Source organism: Culex quinquefasciatus, chromosome 3 (assembly GCF_015732765.1).
Source record: "Culex quinquefasciatus strain JHB chromosome 3, VPISU_Cqui_1.0_pri_paternal, whole genome shotgun sequence".
Taxonomy (NCBI): Eukaryota; Metazoa; Arthropoda; class Insecta; order Diptera; family Culicidae; genus Culex; species Culex quinquefasciatus.
Window position 1 is genome coordinate 178,211,348 of NC_051863.1, and position 22,146 is coordinate 178,233,493.

Below are 22,146 nucleotides of genomic sequence, written 5' to 3' on the forward strand. Positions count from 1 at the left end.
TTTCACTTTTTGTCACTAAAAATTGATTTGCAAAAAAAAATACTATTTTTATTTTTATTTTTTTTTTATATGTTTTAGAGGACATCAAATGCCAACTTTTCAGAAATTTCCAGGATGGGCAAAAAATCTTTGACCGAGTTATGATTTTTTGAATCAATAGATTTTTTTTCAAAAAATCGAAATATTGGTCGCAAAAAATTTTCAATTTCATTTTTCGATGTAAAATTGAATTTGCAATCAAAAAGTATTGTAGTGAAATTTTGATAAAGTGCACCGTTTTCAAGTTAAAGCCATTGATTTTTTATTGATTTTTTAAAAATTGTGCCCATGTTTGCCCACTTTTGAAAAAAATATTTTTGAAAAGCTGAGAAAATTCTCTATATTTTGTTTTTTCGGACTTTGTTAATGCGACACTTAGTTGCTGAGATATTGCCATGCAAAGGTTTAAAAACAAGAAAATTGATGTTTTCCAAGTCTCACCCGAACAACCCACCATTTTCTAATGTCGATATCTCAGCAACTAATGGTACGATTCACAATGTTAAAATATGAAACATTCGTGAAATTTTCCAATCCTTTTGAAAACAATATTTTCAAAAATTTTAAATCAGGACTAACATTTCAAAAAGTCCAAACATTCAATATTACGCCCTTTTGAAATGTTAGTCTTGATTAAAAAAATTTTAAACAAACTAGCCACCACCAAATTTTATTCAGGTTTTATTGTAGCATCTTGATTGCTTAATAGTTTTATTTGGGAATTCACCGCAACCAACAAGCAAGAGCTAATTAATAGGTTCTAACAGGATTTTATGCCTTGGACATAAAACCGGGTGGAAATAAAAGCCAAATGGCTTTCAAAAAGGTTTTATGAAAGTTTTAATAGAGGCTTGAAAACCAGATGGCAATGCCATGCCAAACGGTTTTATCGCATGCTTTGTTTAAACCTAGGGTGTTGTAGCTGTCAAGTGCCATTAGGAATGTAAAAAGCTCACTTAAAACCATAAGTTCCTAAAAGAGCATTTATCGCGGCCAAATAGCAGTGCATACATATGGCGCTAAACGCGTGCTCTGATTGAATATGATTGACCGCCATCTTGATTGAAAAAAAAGATAAATGAAAAATTTGATTTAAATTTGATGAAAACACACATTTATGCTGAATTTCTGGAATGATTAACAAAGCGATAGATGTTTAGAAATATTTTGAACATTTTTTTCAAAGAATTGCAATAAAATATTTTTTTAACGTTAAACACTATGATTACAAAATATTGATTTTTGATGAAGCGAGTTGAATTTTTTGGCTCTATCTCCCCTACATTTATCAATAAAATTTCAACCGCAGCTGAATTTGAGCCATCAATTGCGAGAAATAAGCTTTCAAATTATTTGGAATACCTCTGATATCTTTTATTTATCATCGCCATTTTTGACAACCACCTCCGTAATTTCATTTGGCAAGACGAAGACTTATTTTTGCCAAAATAAAACCTATTTGGCATAAGACGTTTGAAGACGCATAAGACGGCTTTGAGGATGTTGTTAGGATTCAGTTGTAAAGCCTTGAACTCCTATGTAGGTTTTATAAATAGGCCGTAACAACCTTTTGCGGAGGTCCTTTTGGGTTTTAAGTGGGGTTTATCAAGGTTCTGGGGAGTTTGTAACGACTAAGGGGTTTTAATGTTGGTTTTGGCTGATAGGTTTTATAGCGGTTGTGACAGCTTTGATAAAGGCTAAAATGTTACTTGGATGGTCTTCGACGTAGGTGCACACAAATCAAGAAAATAAAATTTTAAAAAGAATTTTATTTTTCGAATTCAATGACTGGCATTGGACTGCAAAATAGAATGTACACCAGAAATGATTTAACAGTGCGGCGTCCTGTACACCGACAAACAGTTAAAAGCCTTAACCTTCCACTTTAATTTTTGGTCGCGTTTTTGGTTTACACCTGAACAATATTGAAATTATTTACGCGGATTTGTGATTCCTCTCGTTCCATCATTCCCGGCCTAATTACCGATTAAAAAAACAGATAAATATTTCCTGTCATGTTTTTCTTATCCCGTAAGAGCTTCATAATTTGATCAGCATAAAAAAATATTAAAAAATAAAATTCATGGTATTTTACTATTTAAATAAACGCTGTGATCATTGCCATAAATTTCGATGAAATTTTGTATTCATTAATTCATAAGGCTGTGTAAAGCTTGCCAGTATTATTTCATTATAAATAATATTGTTCATGGTGTGACATTAGTAAACTTCGACAACTACGTTACCATTCTTTTGCACCGTGTTTACCTCTCTATCGCGCAAAGTAGTTCAAAGTTTACTCGACTCGACGACGTGTCAGATCTCCGCAGCTTCCATCATCCTTGTGTACACTTGAGAAAATTTCGTCCTCTTCCATGTTTTACACAATTTTATCCTCCAAGTTGTGGAACCCCAACTTAAATTCTAGAGTAAACTTTGCGGGCTGTTTTTGTGCAATTTTCGCGCAGTTAAACTGCTTCTATTTAGTTTTGCGCAACTGTTATCACAATTTATAGACAAACAAACGGTGCGACGGTGGTAAATTAAAGGCTTTCACTTGTTTGAACAATTTCTGGGGTGCTTCGCAAAAAAGCGTACAGCCGTGGCAACATTGCGGAAATAATTAACGGAGGTCGGTTTTAAATAATTCCGATTATCATAATTTATCGCTTTGTTCGGTGTGAAGTTGGAGTGCGTTAAATAATTTATAAACCCCCTCGAGCCCTCGAGTCCAACCCAGCACCCGGAAGTGCGGCTCCAGGGCCTGGAGGGAAAGTGATGGAAGAGAAGGGGAAAATGATGAATGAGTTGCTTGCTCTAGGCGTTGTGTCTTTTTTTTTGTTGCTGCGGGATTTTTTAGGCTTTGCAGGCAAATTGTGCAAAAAATGGCCCCAACGCAGGAAAGCTTTCTGGAAGTAGTCGTTGACATGGTGAAGTATCAACGTTTAATTGAAAGTTATGGCACCTTTAGTTTGATGATTTATATGCTCTGCAAATGTGTTCATAAATATTGAGTAATTGAACAAATAGATTCTGGAAAAAATTTAAAATTTCAAAATATATTCAACAAATTTGAGTTTAATAAAATATAAAAAAAATATTTGTTTCAGGTTGTGCTATATCTTCATCTCCCAAATTTGTAGAAACCACACCACCAGTTTACAGATTCCTTAACCATCTCTCGTTCCGGTGTAACGTATCAAATGAATAATTACTGGAATCTGTTGACTAAATGTGTGTGCGTGTGTGTTCACATGTGTTCAACTGCCACTGACTGAAACTATTAATTTCCGGCTCACCAACACGCCCCCTGTCAGCCACAAGCCATTTCCCACGAATGTACCGCGGAAAACTCGGGTGGCAAAAGACACTTTTTCCTCCGCCACGTTATAATACGCCAACCATTGTGCTGCTGCTACCGGTTGGAAAATGTTTTACAGAATTCTGGGAAAAGTTGAACAACTCTTGTGTTACACACGCCGCTGCCGCGTCGAACGCCAAGTTTCGCAAGCGCCAAAGTGTGTGTGTGTGTGTGTCGCCTTCTATGCAAATTCATATTTAATTAATTAGTAAAATATTACCTTCCGGGAGCGTGGTGCTGGTGGTTGACGTGCCAGGAACAGTTTTCAATTTTCGAAGTGATTGTTTGCCTTCCAGAGTGAGCCAAAGTGGGGAAACTTTTTCAATGAAAGTGATGAAATTGAAATTCTTAACAAGAAGTGCTAATACGCCATGCTGCGGTAATTAGCAGTTTGAACATGTTCTGTGAGTTGAAATTGTGCCATTGCGATTCCCGTTCGAACCATTGCCTGGTGAAAGCAGTCATTTGTGTTCATCAATTATGTTGATCAAGTTGAAACGTGTTTACTTTTCGCTACAACCATCGGCGATTACGAGAGACTTGAAATCAACAGACTTATCAAGACTTTTTCCTTAGCCGATTATCAATTCTAAACTGTTATGAAAGTTTGTTAGGCTTATATCCTTAGGCGAGGACCCATCATCAGTATCGAAAAGGATTGAATGTTTTGGGATATACCGAATATCAGGATTTGGTTGACGAGGGTTATTTTGGTTAATTGATTACATGAATAATCATATCTCTCAAAATATCAATGAACTCACATGATTGGTAATGGCTAGTCTATTTTAACAAATCAAACTTTTATCAATTTTTATTATGTTGTAAGTATTTTAATATTATTTACAGAAAATACGCTTGGGAACTGTACTGTAACATCGCTTTGATGAAATACCTGTGGTTTTCAGATATAAGGCATTTTTTAAAAATCTGAACATATTTTTATCAAACCTTCACCTTTAACCAAAAAAAATAAAACAAATTTAACATTACAGTAAACTTCCTACTTTTATTTTACAGTCAAAACCAAGCAAAATCAAAATCAACAAGCAAAGAAAGGTGAAAGAGCGACATACACGGAAAAAAATCAATTCTCGAAATCGTGAATTAAATTCACGAATGCGAGAACCACGAAGGAATATATTCACGTTTATAGTGCAAATGCACCATATTCATGAATAAATTCCTTCGTGGTTCTCACATTCGTGAACTTAATTCACGATTACGCGAATTGATTTTGTTCTGTGTATTTTTTGAAAAATATTTGTAGCGGCCTGACTATCACAATTAATGATCAGATCATTTCTCGTATTTTTTAACAAACAACCAATGCTGAGATGCTGCTCGCGCGATAATCAAAAAACATTTTTCCACCAATAATTTTTATTTCTAAATTTCAAATTATAAGCCTAACATTTAAAATATTAAAACAAAAAGTTTAACTAAATACTTTGTTCACAGTTATGCTGCAGATATTGATTTGCAAAATATCAATGAATTTATGATTGTGCCATCCTCACTGAGGGAAGGCTATAATCTTGCTTAAAACAAACATTTTTTTAAGGAAAGCTCGAAGACCCACCTTCATGTATACATATCGAGTCAGAATCAACTGAGCAAGTGCCTGCGTGTAAGTGTGTGTGTATGTTTGTATGTATGTGAGTGTGTATGGATATATATGACCAATAAACTCACTCAATTATTCGCATTCGACTCGGTTTAGAGTTCCATAGATCAAGTTTTGACATATATTTGGATCTCACTTATATGCATGTAAACTTTGTTCGGATCCATCATCCGACCCATCGGTGGTTAGATAATTGAAAGACCTTTCCAACGAGTCCAAAACATTGAAGATCTGGCAACCTGGATTTCATTTAAATGTTTGTAAACTATGCCCGGACTCACCAACCGACCCATCACTGATTAGGTAATCGAAAAAACTTTTCAATGTGTCTCAAAATTTGAAAATCTGGCATCCCTGGCTGAAGTTATGAGCGCTTTAGTAATATTTCTGTACTTTTTATTACGAATCTATAAAAAAAGATGAAATTTGTGTCCCAAACCCATCATATCAGCCATTGTTTGTAGAAAGTAAGAAAGGCATCAACCACATAGGTGGATTAAGTTAGTTTTATTAAATAGTTTAACGTCTCTACCCGATTTTTGATTCCAAAAATTCAAAATAAATAGAAAGCCCAATCACGGTGGGTAAGAAGAGGATTATTATGAAACTTGCATGCACCTCGGAAATTCCACCTGGAGGTGGTTGGGGGATTGTTCTGAGTCAGAAAAAGAGATTCCCAAAATATTCTGTCGGTGAAAACTGATTTTATTTCGATTGGAAGTTAAAAAAAACTAGTATATCACATAAAACTTCCAAATACATCCAAAATCTCGGTGTAACTAAGAACAGGGATGTAAATATTCATCAAGATATCAACTTGTAGTTCCCAAAATATATTCCTGATACAGCACACCACGAATCGATCCATAGCTTGAACCCCAGAGTCATCATGTGGCGTAAAATTGTGTCATTTCTCAACAAATATTTTCAATTTGCCCTAGTAAATAATCTGTCATGACCAGTGTTGCAAATGAGTGATAGAAAAGCTATCAATTGATTATCTCTGCACCAAAAACATCCGAGAGGTTAGCGGCCGTCACTATAGCTTGTAAGATCTCTTCTTGTGTCTCGTGATTCCCAGCGATGTCATTCTCTCTCTATCACTCCTTCCTTTTTCCTCGACTATGCGCTCTCATCGCTGAGTCTCTCAATCTCTCCGAAAACTGCAATGAGAGAACGCGAGATGGCGTTCAACTTTTCAGCACCCATTTCAGTGCTGAAAATTAGAATTCTCAGGGGTAGGAAGCTGTGTTACGAGGCGAGGGGGTCTAAAAATCATTTTTTGCGTTACGTAATAAAAGAACGGTCCCTATGCTCGGGCAAAAAATATTTTCGAAGGGCTGAGAAAACGTTCTACAATTTTGCCTGTCAGATTTTGTGGAGTGGACAGCTGCTTACTGAAATAAATACAGTGAATTTATAATGGGATTATAAATATGAATTGTATTTATTTTTTTCCTTTAGTTTTTTAAATGCAAAAAAAAATCAAAAAAAAATCCTCTAGCTTGACTTCATTTTAACTTAAAAACAGAAACAATTTTTGAGTGTAAATTAGTTTTTGCATCTGAAAGTTTAACGTTTTCCCTCAATTTATTTTTTCCAAATTCTTTACTTCGTTATCAGTATTTGCACCATCCGTAACGTAAAAAAATGTTTTGCATGTAAAATATCTGTAAAGAATTTGAAAAAATAAATGCGTAGCGTATTTTTAGAAACAAAAGTAGAGATACAAAAGTGTAAAATGTAAAAAAAGGTTTTTTCCCGTTTTGGTAACTAACCTACTACTTTTCCGAAGACATTATATCGATTAGAAAGTTCCCTGCCATGATACAGATTTTGAAATATTTTTATAGAACTTTTCAATATACATGCCCCAATTTTTTTATGAATAGTTTCGCTTAATAAAATATTGATAAATTCGATATTTTTTTACGTTCATCTTTAAATATGATCATACAAATCAAAGAAAAACAAATTCAACTTGATAACGAAAACTCTTCCAACCTATTAAGAAGTTCACCTGAATGCCTTTAAAAGCTTAGCTAAACAGCTAAACTTCTAGAGTTCCACCTGGCAGGCAGCACCAACCACCAACGAAATGGAAAATAATTAACCATCGCAATTTACTCGAGTGGTGTCGGCACTTATATTTATTATTGTTATTAAAAGTTTTCCCCTCACGAGGCAGAGCCCGATGTGTGTCCGTGCGTGCGTCGTCCGCCCGCTCGTCCACGTGTGAATGAAACAAACCGCACACGAAACTAACGGACGTGTTAGTTTCCCACATCAATTTAGCCACTGTGGCACATACGAAAACCTCAAACAACTGAGGGTGTGGGGTCTGAAATAGAGGAAAAGTTTTCCTGTTGTTTGGGGTTGGGGTGGTCCTAACTTCACAAGGCTCGTTGAATCAATTAAATTTATGCCGTGATTGAGCAACTTGATATCTATTTAGATAAATTATAAAAAATCCTAAATTTGCTAAATTCAAAACCAAACTAACTTTTTGAACACGTCAAAATGGCACACTTTTGGCACCACCCTACAGCTCATTCAACAATCATCATCACTAGGCTTCTGGGCGTCGTTTCCCCACCCTTGGGAAGAAAACCCCCCCCCCCCATTTCCGGAAACGTAGACGGTGCGAGGTTCGGGCTGTTAATAAGATTTTCGCTCGAGCAAGTTCCCGCTCCTTTCCCAAACCAGTCAAACTGATACTCACAACTCATGAGTAGCACTGGTGTAGCATTTGATTGGCAGAAAGAGACTCCTTTCGAAATCGAAACCCAGTGTGGTGTGCTGGAGGTGAAGGTGGCGGCGTCCTCCAGGAAAGAAACAATTTAATGAACTTTCCCAGTTCGTTCGTCGGGCGGATGCCTGTGTAGTCCTGTAGAGAAGCTTCAATTGAAATTTTACAAGATGTTGGCACTTAATTAAAAACTTTTGTTTTCCCGGAAAGAGAGTGTGGCAACATCGTCGAAATCGGCTTCAAGAGCCGCTAATTGAAAACCGGAAAAAGGGATCCTTGTTTTGGGTCCGGGAGCTTCAGGCTAGCAGATAGAAGTTTGAAACCGTTGATTTGTAGTTTATCAATGTTTGGAAAATGCTTTTTTTCATTTTAAGATTTTTTAAATGCTTAAACAATAACATCAGTTAACTGTTTTGTTGTAAAATTAGAGCAAGTTTCAATAAATTTATTAGAATACATTTTTGTTTTTCAACTAAACGACCGTGGCAAACTTATACACCCAAAGGAAATATATAGCTCAAAATCTGCAACAGTGGATTTGCTGCAGAAAATGTTACATTTTCTAACAGATTTTGCAGCAAGCTCATAGTTCATTTTTGCCCGCGTGTAAACATGTCAGCGATCTGCAGTTCTCACCAACACATATTATGCTGGCGCGTCCCCGAGCAACACTCCAGAGAGAAGATTATGTTGGAGCTCTGTCCCTCTCAATTCATCAAGCGTCCATGGCGCGCGGGTAGCGTGTCGGACCAAATAACCAAGAAGTCGATCAATCAGCCGTCGGTAATGTCGATAATTGTCGGTAACGGGAAAAAATGTCATACCCCTATATCGCAAAAAATGCATGAGGACAGATGAGCAGTTCTCTAGGATTTCGGTCATTCGATTTTTTTTGTATTTTTTAATCCGACTGAAACTTTTTTGGTGCCTACGGTATGTCCAAAGAAGCCATTTTGCATCATTAGTTTTTCCATATAATTTTCCATACAAATTTGGCAGCTGTCCATACAAAAATGATGTTTGAAAATTCAAAAATCTGTATCTTTTGAAGGGATTTTTCGATCGATTTGGTGTCTTCGGCAAAGTTGTAGGTATGGATACGGACTACACTGGAAAAAAATGATACACGGTAAAAAAAATTTGGTGATTTTTTTAGTTAACTTTTTATCACTAAAACTTGATTTGCAAAAAAACACTATTTTTTTTTTTTTTTTTGATATGTTTTAGAGGACATAAAATGCAAACTTTTCAGAAATTTCCTGGTTGTGCAAAAAATCATTGACCGAGTTATGAATTTTTTAATCAATACTGAATTTTTTAAAAAATCGAAATTTTGGTCGAAAAATTTTTCAACTTCATTTTTCGATGTAAAATTGAATTTGCAATCAAAAAGTACTTTAGTGAAATTTTGATAAAGTGCACCGTTTTCAAGTTATAGCCATTTTTATGTAACTTTTTTGAAAATAGTCGCAGTTTTTCATTTTTAAAAATTAGTGCACATGTTTGCACACTTTTGAAAAAAATATTTTTGACAAGCTGAGAAAATTCTCTATATTTTGCTACTTCGGACTTTGTTGATACGACCTTTAGTTGCTGAGATATTGCAATGCAAAGGTTTAAAAACAGGAAAATTGATGTTTTCTAAGTCTCACCCAAAAAACCCACCATTTTTCAATGTCGATATCTCAGCAACTTATGGTCCGATTTTCAATGTTAATATATGGAACATTTGTGAAATTTTCCTATCTTTTCGAAAACAATATTTTCAAAAATTTAAAATCAAGACTAACATTTTAAAAGGGCGTAATATTAAATGTTTGGCCTTTTTGAAATGTTTTTCTTGATTTGAAAATTTTGAAAATATTGTTTACGAAAAGATAGGAAAATTTCACAAATGTTCCATATATTAACATTGAAAATCGGACCATAAGTTGCTGAGATATCGACATTGAAAAATGGTGGGTTTTTTGGGTGAGACTTAGAAAACATCAATTTTCCTGTTTTTAAACCTTTGCATTGCAATATCTCAGCAACTAAAGGTCGTATCAACAAAGTCCGAAGTAGCAAAATATAGAGAATTTTTTCAGCTTTTCAAAAATATTTTTTTCAAAAGTGTGCAAACATGTGCACTAATTTTTAAAAATATAAAACTGCGACTATTTTCAAAAAAGTTACATAAAAATGGCTATAACTTGAAAACGGTGCACTTTATCAAAATTTCACTAAAGTACTTTTTGATTGCAAATTCAATTTTACATCGAAAAATGAAGTTGAAAAATTTTTTCGACCAAAATTTCGATTTTTTGAAAAAATCAGTATTGATTAAAAAAATCATAACTCGGTCAATGATTTTTTGCACAACCTGGAAATTTCTGAAAAGTTGGCATTTTATGTCCTCTAAAACATATCAAAAAATAAAAAAAATCAAAAATAGTGTTTTTTTGCAAATCAAGTTTTAGTGATAAAAAGTTAAATAAAAGAATCACCAAATTTTTTTTACCGTGTATCATTTTTTTCCAGTGTAGTCCGTATCCATACCTACAACTTTGCCCAAGACACCACATCGATCAAAAAATTCCTTCAAAAGATACAGAATTTTGAATTTTCATACATCAATTTTGTATGGACAGCTGCCAAATTTGTATGGAAAATTATATGGACGAACTAATGATGCAAAATGGCTTCTTTGGGCATTCCGAAGGCACCAAAAAAGTTTCAGTCGGATTAAAAAATACAAAAATTAAAATTGAAGAAAAATTCCGATTTCGTAGAGAATTGCTCAGATTTCATGCAGATTCTGATATACTTTCATCACAATCATGCGACTGCCAGTTGGGTGTATTATCTCACAATTTTTTAAGATAAAAATGAAAATAAAAACCATTGGCATTTATTATAATTTTTAAAATATTTGTTCGAAAATTGTGAATAGTAGTATTTTCATATTCATGAGTGGTTTCGGCTAGACCAGATTTTGGGCAACAATGCAACACTTATTATTTAAATTTGAAGCTCTTAGGAGCTTTTAACGCGCTATTCCTAGTAGCCCCGATGCTGCCGAGCTCCCGTGGTCTAGTGGTACGGGTTTCGCTTTGTAAGCGGAAGGTCGATGGCTTGAAACCCATCTGTTGGCGACTGAGTCTGAGCGTTGAAGAACTCTGCAGCAATACACAGAGAAGAGCTTCAAATGCTACTTTCGACTCGGTCACATGCTCTCAGGCAAAATTCGAGCTGAAGATTGGGCTATATGATCGGTAACGATCTCTAGATGGGTCAAAAATAAACGAGATTTCCCCTCAATCTCGCTCATCTCCACGTCTTCGGATCGGTCTCTCGTGCTCGTGTGGCATGGCATTGAGTGATTGGTTTGGGGAATGAGAGGGGGCAACTGCTCGAATAATTCGTCAAAAACTGTCTCGCTCAAACAATAGCGCTACGGAAGACGATCGTTCGGCAGGCTGTGTATAGCAGCAAAACAGAAAACATGAGAACAGATCATACTACAATAGATACGCAAGTGTCGCAGTGGTCCGTGTCTGTTCACAGTAAAAAAAAAGCCCCGATTCACCCCAGTTGACGGTGCATGTAGTTCAACTTCTTCCCAATCAGATCTCCCAAACTGTCTAACTTCATCACGTACAGGTTTCCTCTCCCGGATCACAATCAATAGATAGTTCTAAACACGTCAGCCGGTCAGCATGTCGACCAGTTTCCGGGCAGTCAGCAGTCGTTTGCTGGGGTACAAACCACGGCGTTGTTATGCTCTCTGAACTGATTAGACCTTTAAAAATTATTTGTAACTTTTAACAATTTATATTTGTTGGAATTAAGTGTAATTTCTCTCAATTTCTTCAAATAGCTATTTTTTTAATTCACAAAATTTGTCAGCAAATCACAACACCGCCGAAGCATCCCGAAACACTTGTACAAACCCCCGTCGTTGGAGCCCTCGCACCACCTTGAAGCAATACATCACACACAGTTGCAATTTCCACTTCCGATACGCGGGATGTTCCGAACCGGTCGCTTCCGCACCCACGACGTCCTGCTGCAGGGGCCCGTGTGAGTTGGGAATCAAATTAGTTTTAACAACATCTGGGTCCGTGAGAATTTCCGCTTTTCGCACATCATCCCTTTATCCTTGCCGGAAGTTTTTTTTCTGATTGCTGTTGCGGTAGGGATGTTTAAGTTTGTAAAAGTTGCCTATTTTTCAATTTGATTTTGTTTTAAAATTGATTTTTCAACTATATTTTATCAGTCAAAAGTAATATAATAAAAAACGTAAATTTTAGCAAAGTCATAAATGGAACATCCCTACACTATAAAATACCATCAACGGAACGGATGACCGGAACATGACCGGAAGTCCGGATAAGGGCCTGAAGGTTGCAAACAACGATTGGATGCATTCGTGTGAAGGAAGAGGTTAGTTAATCTTACCAAACAGCAGATGTGATGGAATCATTTTTTTTCTTTCGGGAATGTACCGGATTGAAAAAGCAATCCTGCAATCATGGTTGTGGGATGGAAAGTTAGTCTTACAGTAACGATAGAACCGGAAACTCGATTATTTGAGGCAGGTTGCAAAAGTAGATTGAGGGTCTACTTTCAAATAGATAAATAATGTGATATTTTGAATGCACAAATCCTCTCTACCCGAGCAGACGGAAATAACTTGGGAAGGTCAGTTTTTGATATTGTGAGAAGATCGAAATATGTTATTGGGATGATCGGATTAGTTGTTAAAGGAACCATCCATAAACCACGTGGACACTTTAGGGGGGGGGGGTATAGCGATTGTCCACGATCCATACAAAAAAGATTTTTTTTGTATGGACGATTGTCCACGATGGGTGGGGGGGGGGGGGTAACAGATTCCCAAAAAAGTGTCCACGTGGTTTATGGATGGTCCCAAAATATCAAAAATCAATAACAAAGATTTGTTCGAAGAATAACTTAAACTGTTATTATGTTGTTATTGCAATAACAAACCAATAACACAGAAGGAATTATGAAGGAATAACAAGATTTGTTATTTTGTGCGGAGAGGTGGAGCAGCATAATAACAAAAAATGTTATTAAACTGGTATGTCTCCATAACAAAAAAAGTTATTGTTTTGGTTTATTTGTAATTTGCAAATAAACCTGCAGTTGCCATAACTCCTCTGTACTAGTCAGGGCTGCAGAGTCGGGTACCTCTAAGCGACTTTGAATCCATACTTTGAAGACAACTCCGACTCTGGATGCAGGATATGACGTCAACGACGATTCAGCTCTCTAAAAATACCCGACTTCACAGATTCCGACTCCAAGTAAAAGTTGCTGAATCCGATGCAGTCTCCGAAGTCTCACTCCAGCTCGAACTTCAACGTCAGCTCCGACTTCCTGGCTCTGTGAAAATAATAACAGTTTTTGTTATTCACACATCAAAAATTCTCAATAAATAAAACAATTCCGTTAGGGAATATAACAAAATTTAAAAAAAATGAACTCTCAAAAGTTAATTTTATCGGATAAATTTTAGCTTGAAGCCCCATTTCATGGTGAAATAAATGACCCCGATAAAATTGGTCAAAATTATTTCATAGTTCTAGCCAATTTTAGTAAAATCCCTTAGGGGGTATATCAAATAATTAAAAAAATCAACATTCAAAATTTCAACTTTTCAGAATAATTTCAGCTTAAGGACCCCATTTCATGGTCAAAATAATGACCCCGACGATATTGGTCAAAATTATCCCATAGTTCTAGCCAATTTTAGCAAAGTCCCTTAGGGGGTATATCAAATAATTAAAAAAATCAACTTTCAAAATTTCAACTTTTTAGAATAATTTTAGCTTAAGGACCCCATTTCATGGCCAAAATAATGACCCCGACGAAATTAGACAAAATTATCCCAAAGATCTAAATATATTTAACATGGACACTTAGAAACTTTTCCATTTGTGCGATTTATGGTAATTTTATTTCTAAGTCAGTATACCGAACGAATAACGAATTTTGTTATTAGGAGAGTTTTTGAAATGTATAACATTTCCTCTTATTAGCGTGTTATTAAACATTTTCAATATAATATCACTTCAATACCGAATTTTGTTATTTTATCAGAAACTGTTATTATTTTTTCTTCTTGAAGTTGAACTTCAGGATAAAATAATAACACTTTTTGTTATTTTAACAGGATTTGTTATTGAAATATTATTAATTTTGTTATTACCGTCTGCCCGGGTATCATATTTAAAGCTTATATCCAGAATATTTAACAAAAATAATATTTGATTTTGAAACAAAGCAAAAAAAAATTAAAACAGTTATTGTTCTTCTGAAACTACAATTTAATCCATATTTACACAACTAAATAAATTATTACGATGAACAATTTCAAATACACCTTTTAAATCTACTTCAACATAACCTAGCGAACAAGCCAGCATGCTAAAAATGGTTGCAGATAAAAGAGATCGGATTTGCGTTTGATTAAAGCGCTGAATAATGAAACGTTCCGATCCTCGAGAGGAAAACGGTAATTTTCTTCCGGCAACAGATAGAGAAACAGAGCTAATTGGTTCGCCTCGTTCGGCAGTCATTAGCATTTCCAAACGAGATGCTGAATTTCCGGGCTTCTCTTTGGCACTTCTGTGTGTATCTGCACTATTTTCCATAATGGAAATACTTGGGGAAAACAGGGAAATGTTAATTCAACGGTATCTGGTATAACGTAAATGGCGTAATTGTAAGTTTGAATTTCAGTATTTTAGCACGATTTTTGTCGGTAAATCACTTATTATGCCTGAATGCCCTTTTTTCCTCGAGATTTGCTCTAGAACATGAAAGAAGGGTACTTTGAACTTTGAAGAATATTTGCAACAGTTTATACTAAAAAAATAACACGATTCAAAATTCCGGAAGAACTTCAGACGAAACTCTCGAGTCGGAAGAGTTCAATTTATCTGATGAGAAAGGGAAATAATAAAACAGCTTTGGATTCTGGCCAAACTCTTGACAAAATGGCAAAATTAAGAAAATGGGAATCAGTACTTCATGCATATTTTTACAATATGTTGAACAAATTCAATTGTTTGCTTCAGACAAATGTAAAATCTTTCCAAGGAACAAAGTCCCATAAGTCCCAACTTTCAATCAAAACAATCAAGTGGAACACACTCATTGGTCCAGAAAATAGCCAATCAATGGTCACACCGAGGCAAACGGTTTTCCAATATCCCAAAAGCTTGTCAAAACAGCTGTCCATCAGTTAGGATAACTATCGAGGAAAGGAAATGTTTTTCCAAGTTTTTCTACCAATTTTTCTTTCAAAGAATAGGACACCCCACAGTCTAGATTGCACTTGGGCAACGGATCGAATTTTCCGGTTCTGCTAGTTTTATGCTGCTTCAATCCGAAGACGACAGCGAGGCAAATTGTGAAGGCGGTTGATAAAGCACTTTTTTCGGGGGGATAGAAATCAAATCTGCATAATCAAGTGACTAGACGAGCATTCCAGCCCCGGCCTGTCATGGATGATAGTTGATAATCAGATTGACAAATTTCATGCATCGTCATGAGCGCCAGCAACCCAGCGTATCCATGTGACAGGGCAGTTTTGGGGGTGGAAAAATACCGAGAAACATCATGTCGGAGTAAATATTTGCGGCTAGAGAGACGCGCGCCCGCGCGCAATTTCCACGTGGTTTGTGTGACGTGATTTGAATTTCAAATCGATCCCGCAACCAGATCGTCACAACGTGATGGGTTTGGGGGCCTGTCGAAGTTTTCTGGACTGATCAGTTTGGCAAGTGTTGTACTTTGAATGGAAAAAATAACAGTTCAAAACAATAATTTTGATTTTTTAAGGTCGAAGATCGTGTCCTTCACTTTTGAATTATTTACTGTTAATAATGGTTCTGGATACAGAGCCCAGAAATTTTAAATTCCAATGAATCTAATCACGATACACAGTAAAAAATATCATGACCACCTGTTTGGTGTAATGTCACTTTTTCAGTCTATATTGAAGTAAAATTACATCAGAAAAGTTTAAAGAAAAGTTTCGGATTTATTGGTGAGTCATCAAATCACAATGAGTTTTTTTGAAGTACATACACAGTAGAAAAAATCATGGTTGTTTCAAATCTGGGAATGGGTACATTTTTTATGTCAGAACAAAGTGTAATTTTGCCTTTAAAGATTTGTAAGTTCACACCTTTTCCTTTGTCTTGCCACTTGTTCAGTCAAAATTGAGGTAATATTATATCATAAGAGAGGTACAGTCCAGACTCCATTATCCGAAGGTCTTGGCAATGTTTCACTACGGACAATCAAAACACGATATTTTTTGTCTAATTGTGGATTGTTGAGCTACAGTATGCCCCTCAACTACTCTAAAGTGATTAAGAATTTTTAAATCCAAGATGGCGGCCAAAATGGTTGTGATGAAATATTGAAAAATACATTTTTTCATCCAATAGGCAATCAACCATTCAAGTTTAACTGAAATGGAGTCGCAGGACTCGAATTTGATGTGAAGAAAATGAAAAAAAAAACGAAAAAAAAACATTTTTTTGGTTCGTGATTTGATTATCCGAAGTCTCATACCAACCTTCGGATAATCAAACATCGGAAAATCGAGTCTGGACTTTAATATTACATCTTCCGTATTGAGCAGTTCTCTCAGATTTCGGTCATTCGATTTTTTGTATTTTTTAATCCGGCTGAAACTTTTTTGGTGCCATTGGTATGCTCCAAGAAGCCATTTTACATAATTAGTTTGTCCATATAATTTTCCACACAAATTCGGCAGCTGTCCATACAAAAATGTGGAATGAAAATTCAAAAATCTGTATCTTTTGAAGGAATTTTTTGATCGATTTGGTGTCTTGAGCAAAGTTGTAGGTATGGATACGGACTACATTGGAAAAAAATGTTACACGGTAAAAAAAATTTTGGTGATTTTTTATTTAACTTTTTGTCACTAAAACTTGATTTGCAAAAAAAAAATATTTTCATTTTTTTTTTAATTTTTGATGTGTTTAAAAGGACATTAAATGCCAAATTTTCAGAAATTTCCAGGTTGTGCAAAAAATCGTTAACCGAGTTATGATTTTTTTAATCAATACTGATTTTTTCAAAAAATCGAAATATTGGTTGCAAAAATTTTTCAACTTCATATTTCTATGTAAAATCAAATTTGCAATCGAAAAGTACTTTAGTGAAATTTTGATATAGTGCACCGTTTTCAAGTTATAGCCATTTTAAGGTAACTTTTTTGAAATAGTCGCATTTTTTTTATTTTTTAAATTAGTGCACATGTTTGCCCATTTTTGAAAAAAAAATATTTTTGGAAAGCTGAGAAAATTCTCTATATTTTGATTTTTTGAACTTTGTTGATACGACCCTTAGTTGCTGAGGTATTGCCATTGAAAGGTTTAAAAACAGGAAAATTGATGTTTTCTAAGTCTCACCCAAACAACCCATTATTTTCTAATGTCGATATCTCAGCAACTAATGGTCCGATTTTCAATGTTAAAATATGAAACATTCGTGAAAATTTCCGATCTTTTCGAAAAAAAGTATTTTCAAAAAATTTGAATCAAGACTCGATATTTTTTTCAAAAGTGGGCAAATATGTGCACTATTTTTTAAAAATGAAAAACTGCGACTATTTTCAAAAAAGTCACCTACAAATGGCTATAACTTGAAAACGGTGCACTTTATCAAAATTTCACTAAAGTACTTTTTGATTGCAAATTTGATTTTACATCGAAAAATGAAAATGAAAAATTTTTGCGACCAATATTTCGATTTTTTGAAAAAATAAGTATAGATTAAAAAATCATAACTCGGTCAAAGATATTTTGCACAACCTTGAAATTTCTGAAAAGTTGGCATTTGATGTCCTTTAAAACATATCAAAAATTAAAAAAAAAATGAAAATAGTGTCTTTTAAAACATATCAAAAAATGAAAAAAATTAAAAATAGAGTTTTTTTGCACATCAAGTTTTAGTGACAAAAAGTTAAATAAAAAATCACCAAAATTTTTTTTTACCGTGTAACATTTTTTCCAATGTAGTCCGTATCCATACCTAAAACTTTGCGGAAGACACCAAATCGATCAAAAAATTCCTTCGTAAGATACAGATTTTTGAATTTTTATTCATCATTTTTGTATGGACAGCTGCCAAATTTTTATGGAAATTTATATGGACAAACTTATGATGCAAAATGGCTTCTTTGGGCATACCGAAGCCATCAAAAAAGTTTCAGCCGGATTAAAAAATACAAAAATTAAAATTGAAGAAAAAATACCGATTTCGTAGAGAATTGCTCTATTAACTCCCTACAAATTTACGCATTTTTTTCTGTACACATAACAATCCATTTTGGAGCAATTATGAGCAATTCTTTACGAAAGCGGCCGATTTCGATCATTTTTAATTTTTGTATTTTTTGATCTGGCTCAAACTTTGTGGGGTCTTCCTTATGACCAACAAACGTTTTTGTGTTATTGATTCAACCATTCAAGTCTCCGATTAGTGCGCTGACCACGTGGACGCGCTGTCTTGTTTTTTCATGCTCATTTTCATTTTTTTTTGTGTCACTGTTTGTGTGCTTGGGTGAGTGGTTATTATATATAGGTGAAGGGATTTTATTAAATGATCATTATATTACATTATTATATTTAATTGATTATATAACCACACTATATTTTACACTTAACACATTATACAAAACACATATGAAACTGTAAACTGGAGCGTTTGGTACGGTATGTCCACGCATCCTTCCTCCCCTGTAGATTCTGTGAAATGTGATCCGTTCTCAGAATCCTCTCTGCGGTAAACACAACGTAGTAGGGCTGGCCGCTTTAATTTTTGCAATACATTTTCGGGTGTTCTCGGATGTACTGCAATTATTAATAATGACAAGAAAAGTGCTTGGGACGTAATCTAATCACAAGACTTTCCAGCATGCTTTCATCGGACTGGCTGCGTTTGTGTTAGATTAGATTAGATTATTAATTCAACCATTCAAGTCACCATTCAATTTTGGCAGCTGTCCATACAAAAATGGTCCGTAAATATTCAAACATTTGTAATTTTTGAGTGAATTTTCAGATCGATTTGGAGTCTTCGTCAAAGTTGTAGGTACTGTTGAGCAGGGCTGTGGAGTCGGAGTCGGAGTTGGAGCCGGAGTCGGTGGAGTCGGGTCTTTTGGGGGACCTGGAGTCTGAGTCGGAGTTGGAGTAGTCAAAACTTGAACAGCTGGAGTCGGAGTCAGCTAAATTTTATGAGCTGGAGTCGGAGTCGGAGTCGTAGCCGAATATTTCTGATAACCCGGAGTCGAAGTCGGAGTTATCTTAAAATCAACAAAAAACATGTTTTTTATTGTGCAGTATTTGCTACAAAACATTTTAATTTACAAACTTCTTTCACCACCGCGCTGCCGTTTTTCTATCATTTTATTAAAAAGATTTATCAGATGCCATTATGTTGTTGAATCTATTTATAGTAATTGGAATTCGGAAAAAAGTCACTGACAGTATAACTCATCCAACAAATAGTCAACGATTATACAAATCTATTACTTGGAACTCTACATGCGCATTTTGTTTATAATTAAGTACAAACAAATAAAAAAATGCATTTAAAATAATTGAAACTGGAAAAAAATATTTGCAACTCAATTTGAAATAATCTAAAAATATCTTCTTGGAAAGGTAGCTTAAGGGGCCCTTTTAAAATATCCGTGAACTAGAAAATATGTTACCTGCGAACTTTAGTTTTTTATACTATTTTAAGTTAATACATATATTTTGATGAAGGCGCACGATCATTCATAAAGCTTCGTTTTAGGTTTTAGGTTTTAGGTTTAAATCAAAATTCCTAAGCAATATATTTTATTGGTCACGGATATTTGAAAAGAACCCTTTAAGCGTCATTTTCTTAAAGACAATTTTTAGATACAATTATATTCTTCTTCAGCCATCGGGTGATGTCCAAAAACGTCTTAAAAAAAATCAATGGAGCTTTTAAAAATAGTTTCTTTTAAAATTGTGATTCAAAAAACAAGGTGACTAAATGTCAGCTTGAAAGTGAGCAAATTGAATTTATATGTTAAATCGATCATTAAGGCCAGGTTTCTTTTAACGATTCATTCAAAAACTTTCAATTTAATATTTAAATTTATTAGCTTTGTCATACAGATAAATAAATGTAAATTTGAGGTAAAGTAAATAAATCCAAAATAACTTACAAAACTATTCTTTCGAAAACGCCTTCAAAAATGAAGATATTTTTTGATTTCTGTTTCAATAACGTATAATACTTGCAACCTAGAAACTTTTTTTCCGTTTAATCAATGTTTTCAAAGTATTAGAAAACTAACTTTTGAAACATTTAAAAATATGTGGAATCAGAGTCGGAGCCAACCATTTGATGAAAGCTGGAGTCGGAGTCGGAGTCGGAGTCTGCTAGAGTTGGTAGGCTGGAGTTGGAGTCGGAGTCGGAGTCGGAGTCGGTTAGAGCTGAAAGCCGGAGCCGGAGTTGGAGTCGGCGTCGTTTGAAATATGAGCCGACTCCGCAGCCCTGGTTTAAAATATATCCATATCCATAGTATAAAAAAAAATTGGCCGCTTGAACATATTCAAAAATAAAAAAAATGATTAAATTGAAAAAAAAATGTCAAAATCGCTTAAAAAAATGATTAATACATTTTAATAAAATTTGGAAAAAAATCCAGGTACCTGTTTATTTTCCAAATAGTCCTGAACAAAACCTACAGCTTTACCTAAGAAATCAAATCGATCAGAAAATTTTGTCTGAAGATACAGATCCAAGGGCAAAGTTCCACCCAATGAAAAGTAGATTTGTCTGTGAGTGGGTTTGACCGTCTGCGTGAGTCTTTATTGTTTATTGTAGATGATTGTTTACTGTTTAGTTTTTGCTGTTTACTGTTCATTGTTTGTATTTTTCTTTAAATTAATGCTTATAATTTGTTTTGAATCCAGCCTATTTAAAAAAAAATCATTCAAATTCTTAAAAAAAAACAAGCCAACAATTCCCAAAACACCCCGCTCGGCAGCAAAAATATTCGATGACGAAATGTGCTAAAATGATACCGCATTTGGCGTATGAACGACAAAGATCGGCTGTGGCTGTCTGCGAGCGGGCACAATTCAAGCGTTGATCCGCTTCCGGTAGCGCAATGTGCCGCAATGAGGACTCGGTTGTCTTCGAAGTGGTGGGGATGACGCTGATTTGCAACAAAATATGACATTATATGCGGCTCTCTGTCTCGATTGTGTACGCCACCAAATTTGGCCGGATATGAATCATCGGAAGCCGAGTGAGGAGGCGACTTAAATTGCTTGACAGTTTCGGGGGTAGAGATTTTGGAAATTTTACGCAAACATTAAATTTCGTTCATCAATTTCACTGAATTTTGAATGTTTGGAGTGAATTTAATCAGTGAAGTTTAATTAACGTTGTTGTTTTTGTTATTTTAGTAACACCTTATTTAAGGTTCTTAGAATAGAGTTTAGTAATGGCTTCTTTGTGATCTTATAAAGTTGCTCAATAACACCACTCAGACCGCGGCCAGCCATCGCAAGGAAGCACGATCATCAGCAGCCCGTGGCCCTACCGTAAACGGTAAGGCACAACCGGGCCAAGTTTCACGCTCCAGGCAGGCCACTATGTCTCATCATCGTGGGTGGGAAATCTTTTCCTTTCGGAAAAAACTTGTGGTGAAAACTTGCCTACAGAAATGATCCTGTGAAGCACAGTCTTACCTTAACGGGGCAAACCCTAAACGACCCCTTGCCAGGCGGCCATTCTTCTGCAGCGATGTGCACGAAAGGGGCAGTAGAGCGGGTAGAGTTTGCAAGGGGTCATCCATAAAGGGCGTAGAATATGTTAAGAAGTAAGGAAAGCTTCTTTACTAATTAGTATTTATTGTCAAAATGAATGAATAAAAATATTTTAACATTCACTCACGTAATTTAAGACGACCCCTCTCTAAAATGAGTGAGAGGGGAATTTTGCCAGTTTGACTCATTCAAATAAGAATAAATTGCTCACATAGCAACAGTGGTCACATATTCAATAAAGTTTAACATTTCATACATAAATTCATAAAAGTGCATATTGTCCACAGTCGAACGCTTTTAAAGTGCATTCCAAAACACGGTTCATCACGCGCCAAAACTGCAAACCACGTGCTCGCTGAGGCGCGTGTCAAAATGACATCGGCACACCATGCGGTAAAAGCGCGCGGCGCGTCAGAGTGTAAACATTGCCATGTGCTTTTGGCCGGCGGCGTGTTTGAGTCGTCTGTGTGTATGTTTGGTAACGCAAGTGAAGAAACGCGTT

At 35.2% G+C, this 22,146-nt stretch overlaps 1 protein-coding gene and 1 non-coding gene across 7 annotated transcripts in view; both read right to left on the reverse strand.

Moving 5' to 3' along the window:
• Positions 1–22,146, reverse strand: part of LOC6047379 (peroxidasin) — a 199,350-nt gene that overhangs the window by 51,966 nt on the left and 125,238 nt on the right. The gene's annotated exons all lie outside the window — the stretch shown is intronic.
• On the reverse strand, positions 21,357–21,564 carry LOC119770883. Its single transcript, XR_005279042.1, has one exon. It is a non-coding gene; the product is annotated as a small nucleolar RNA U3 (small nucleolar RNA).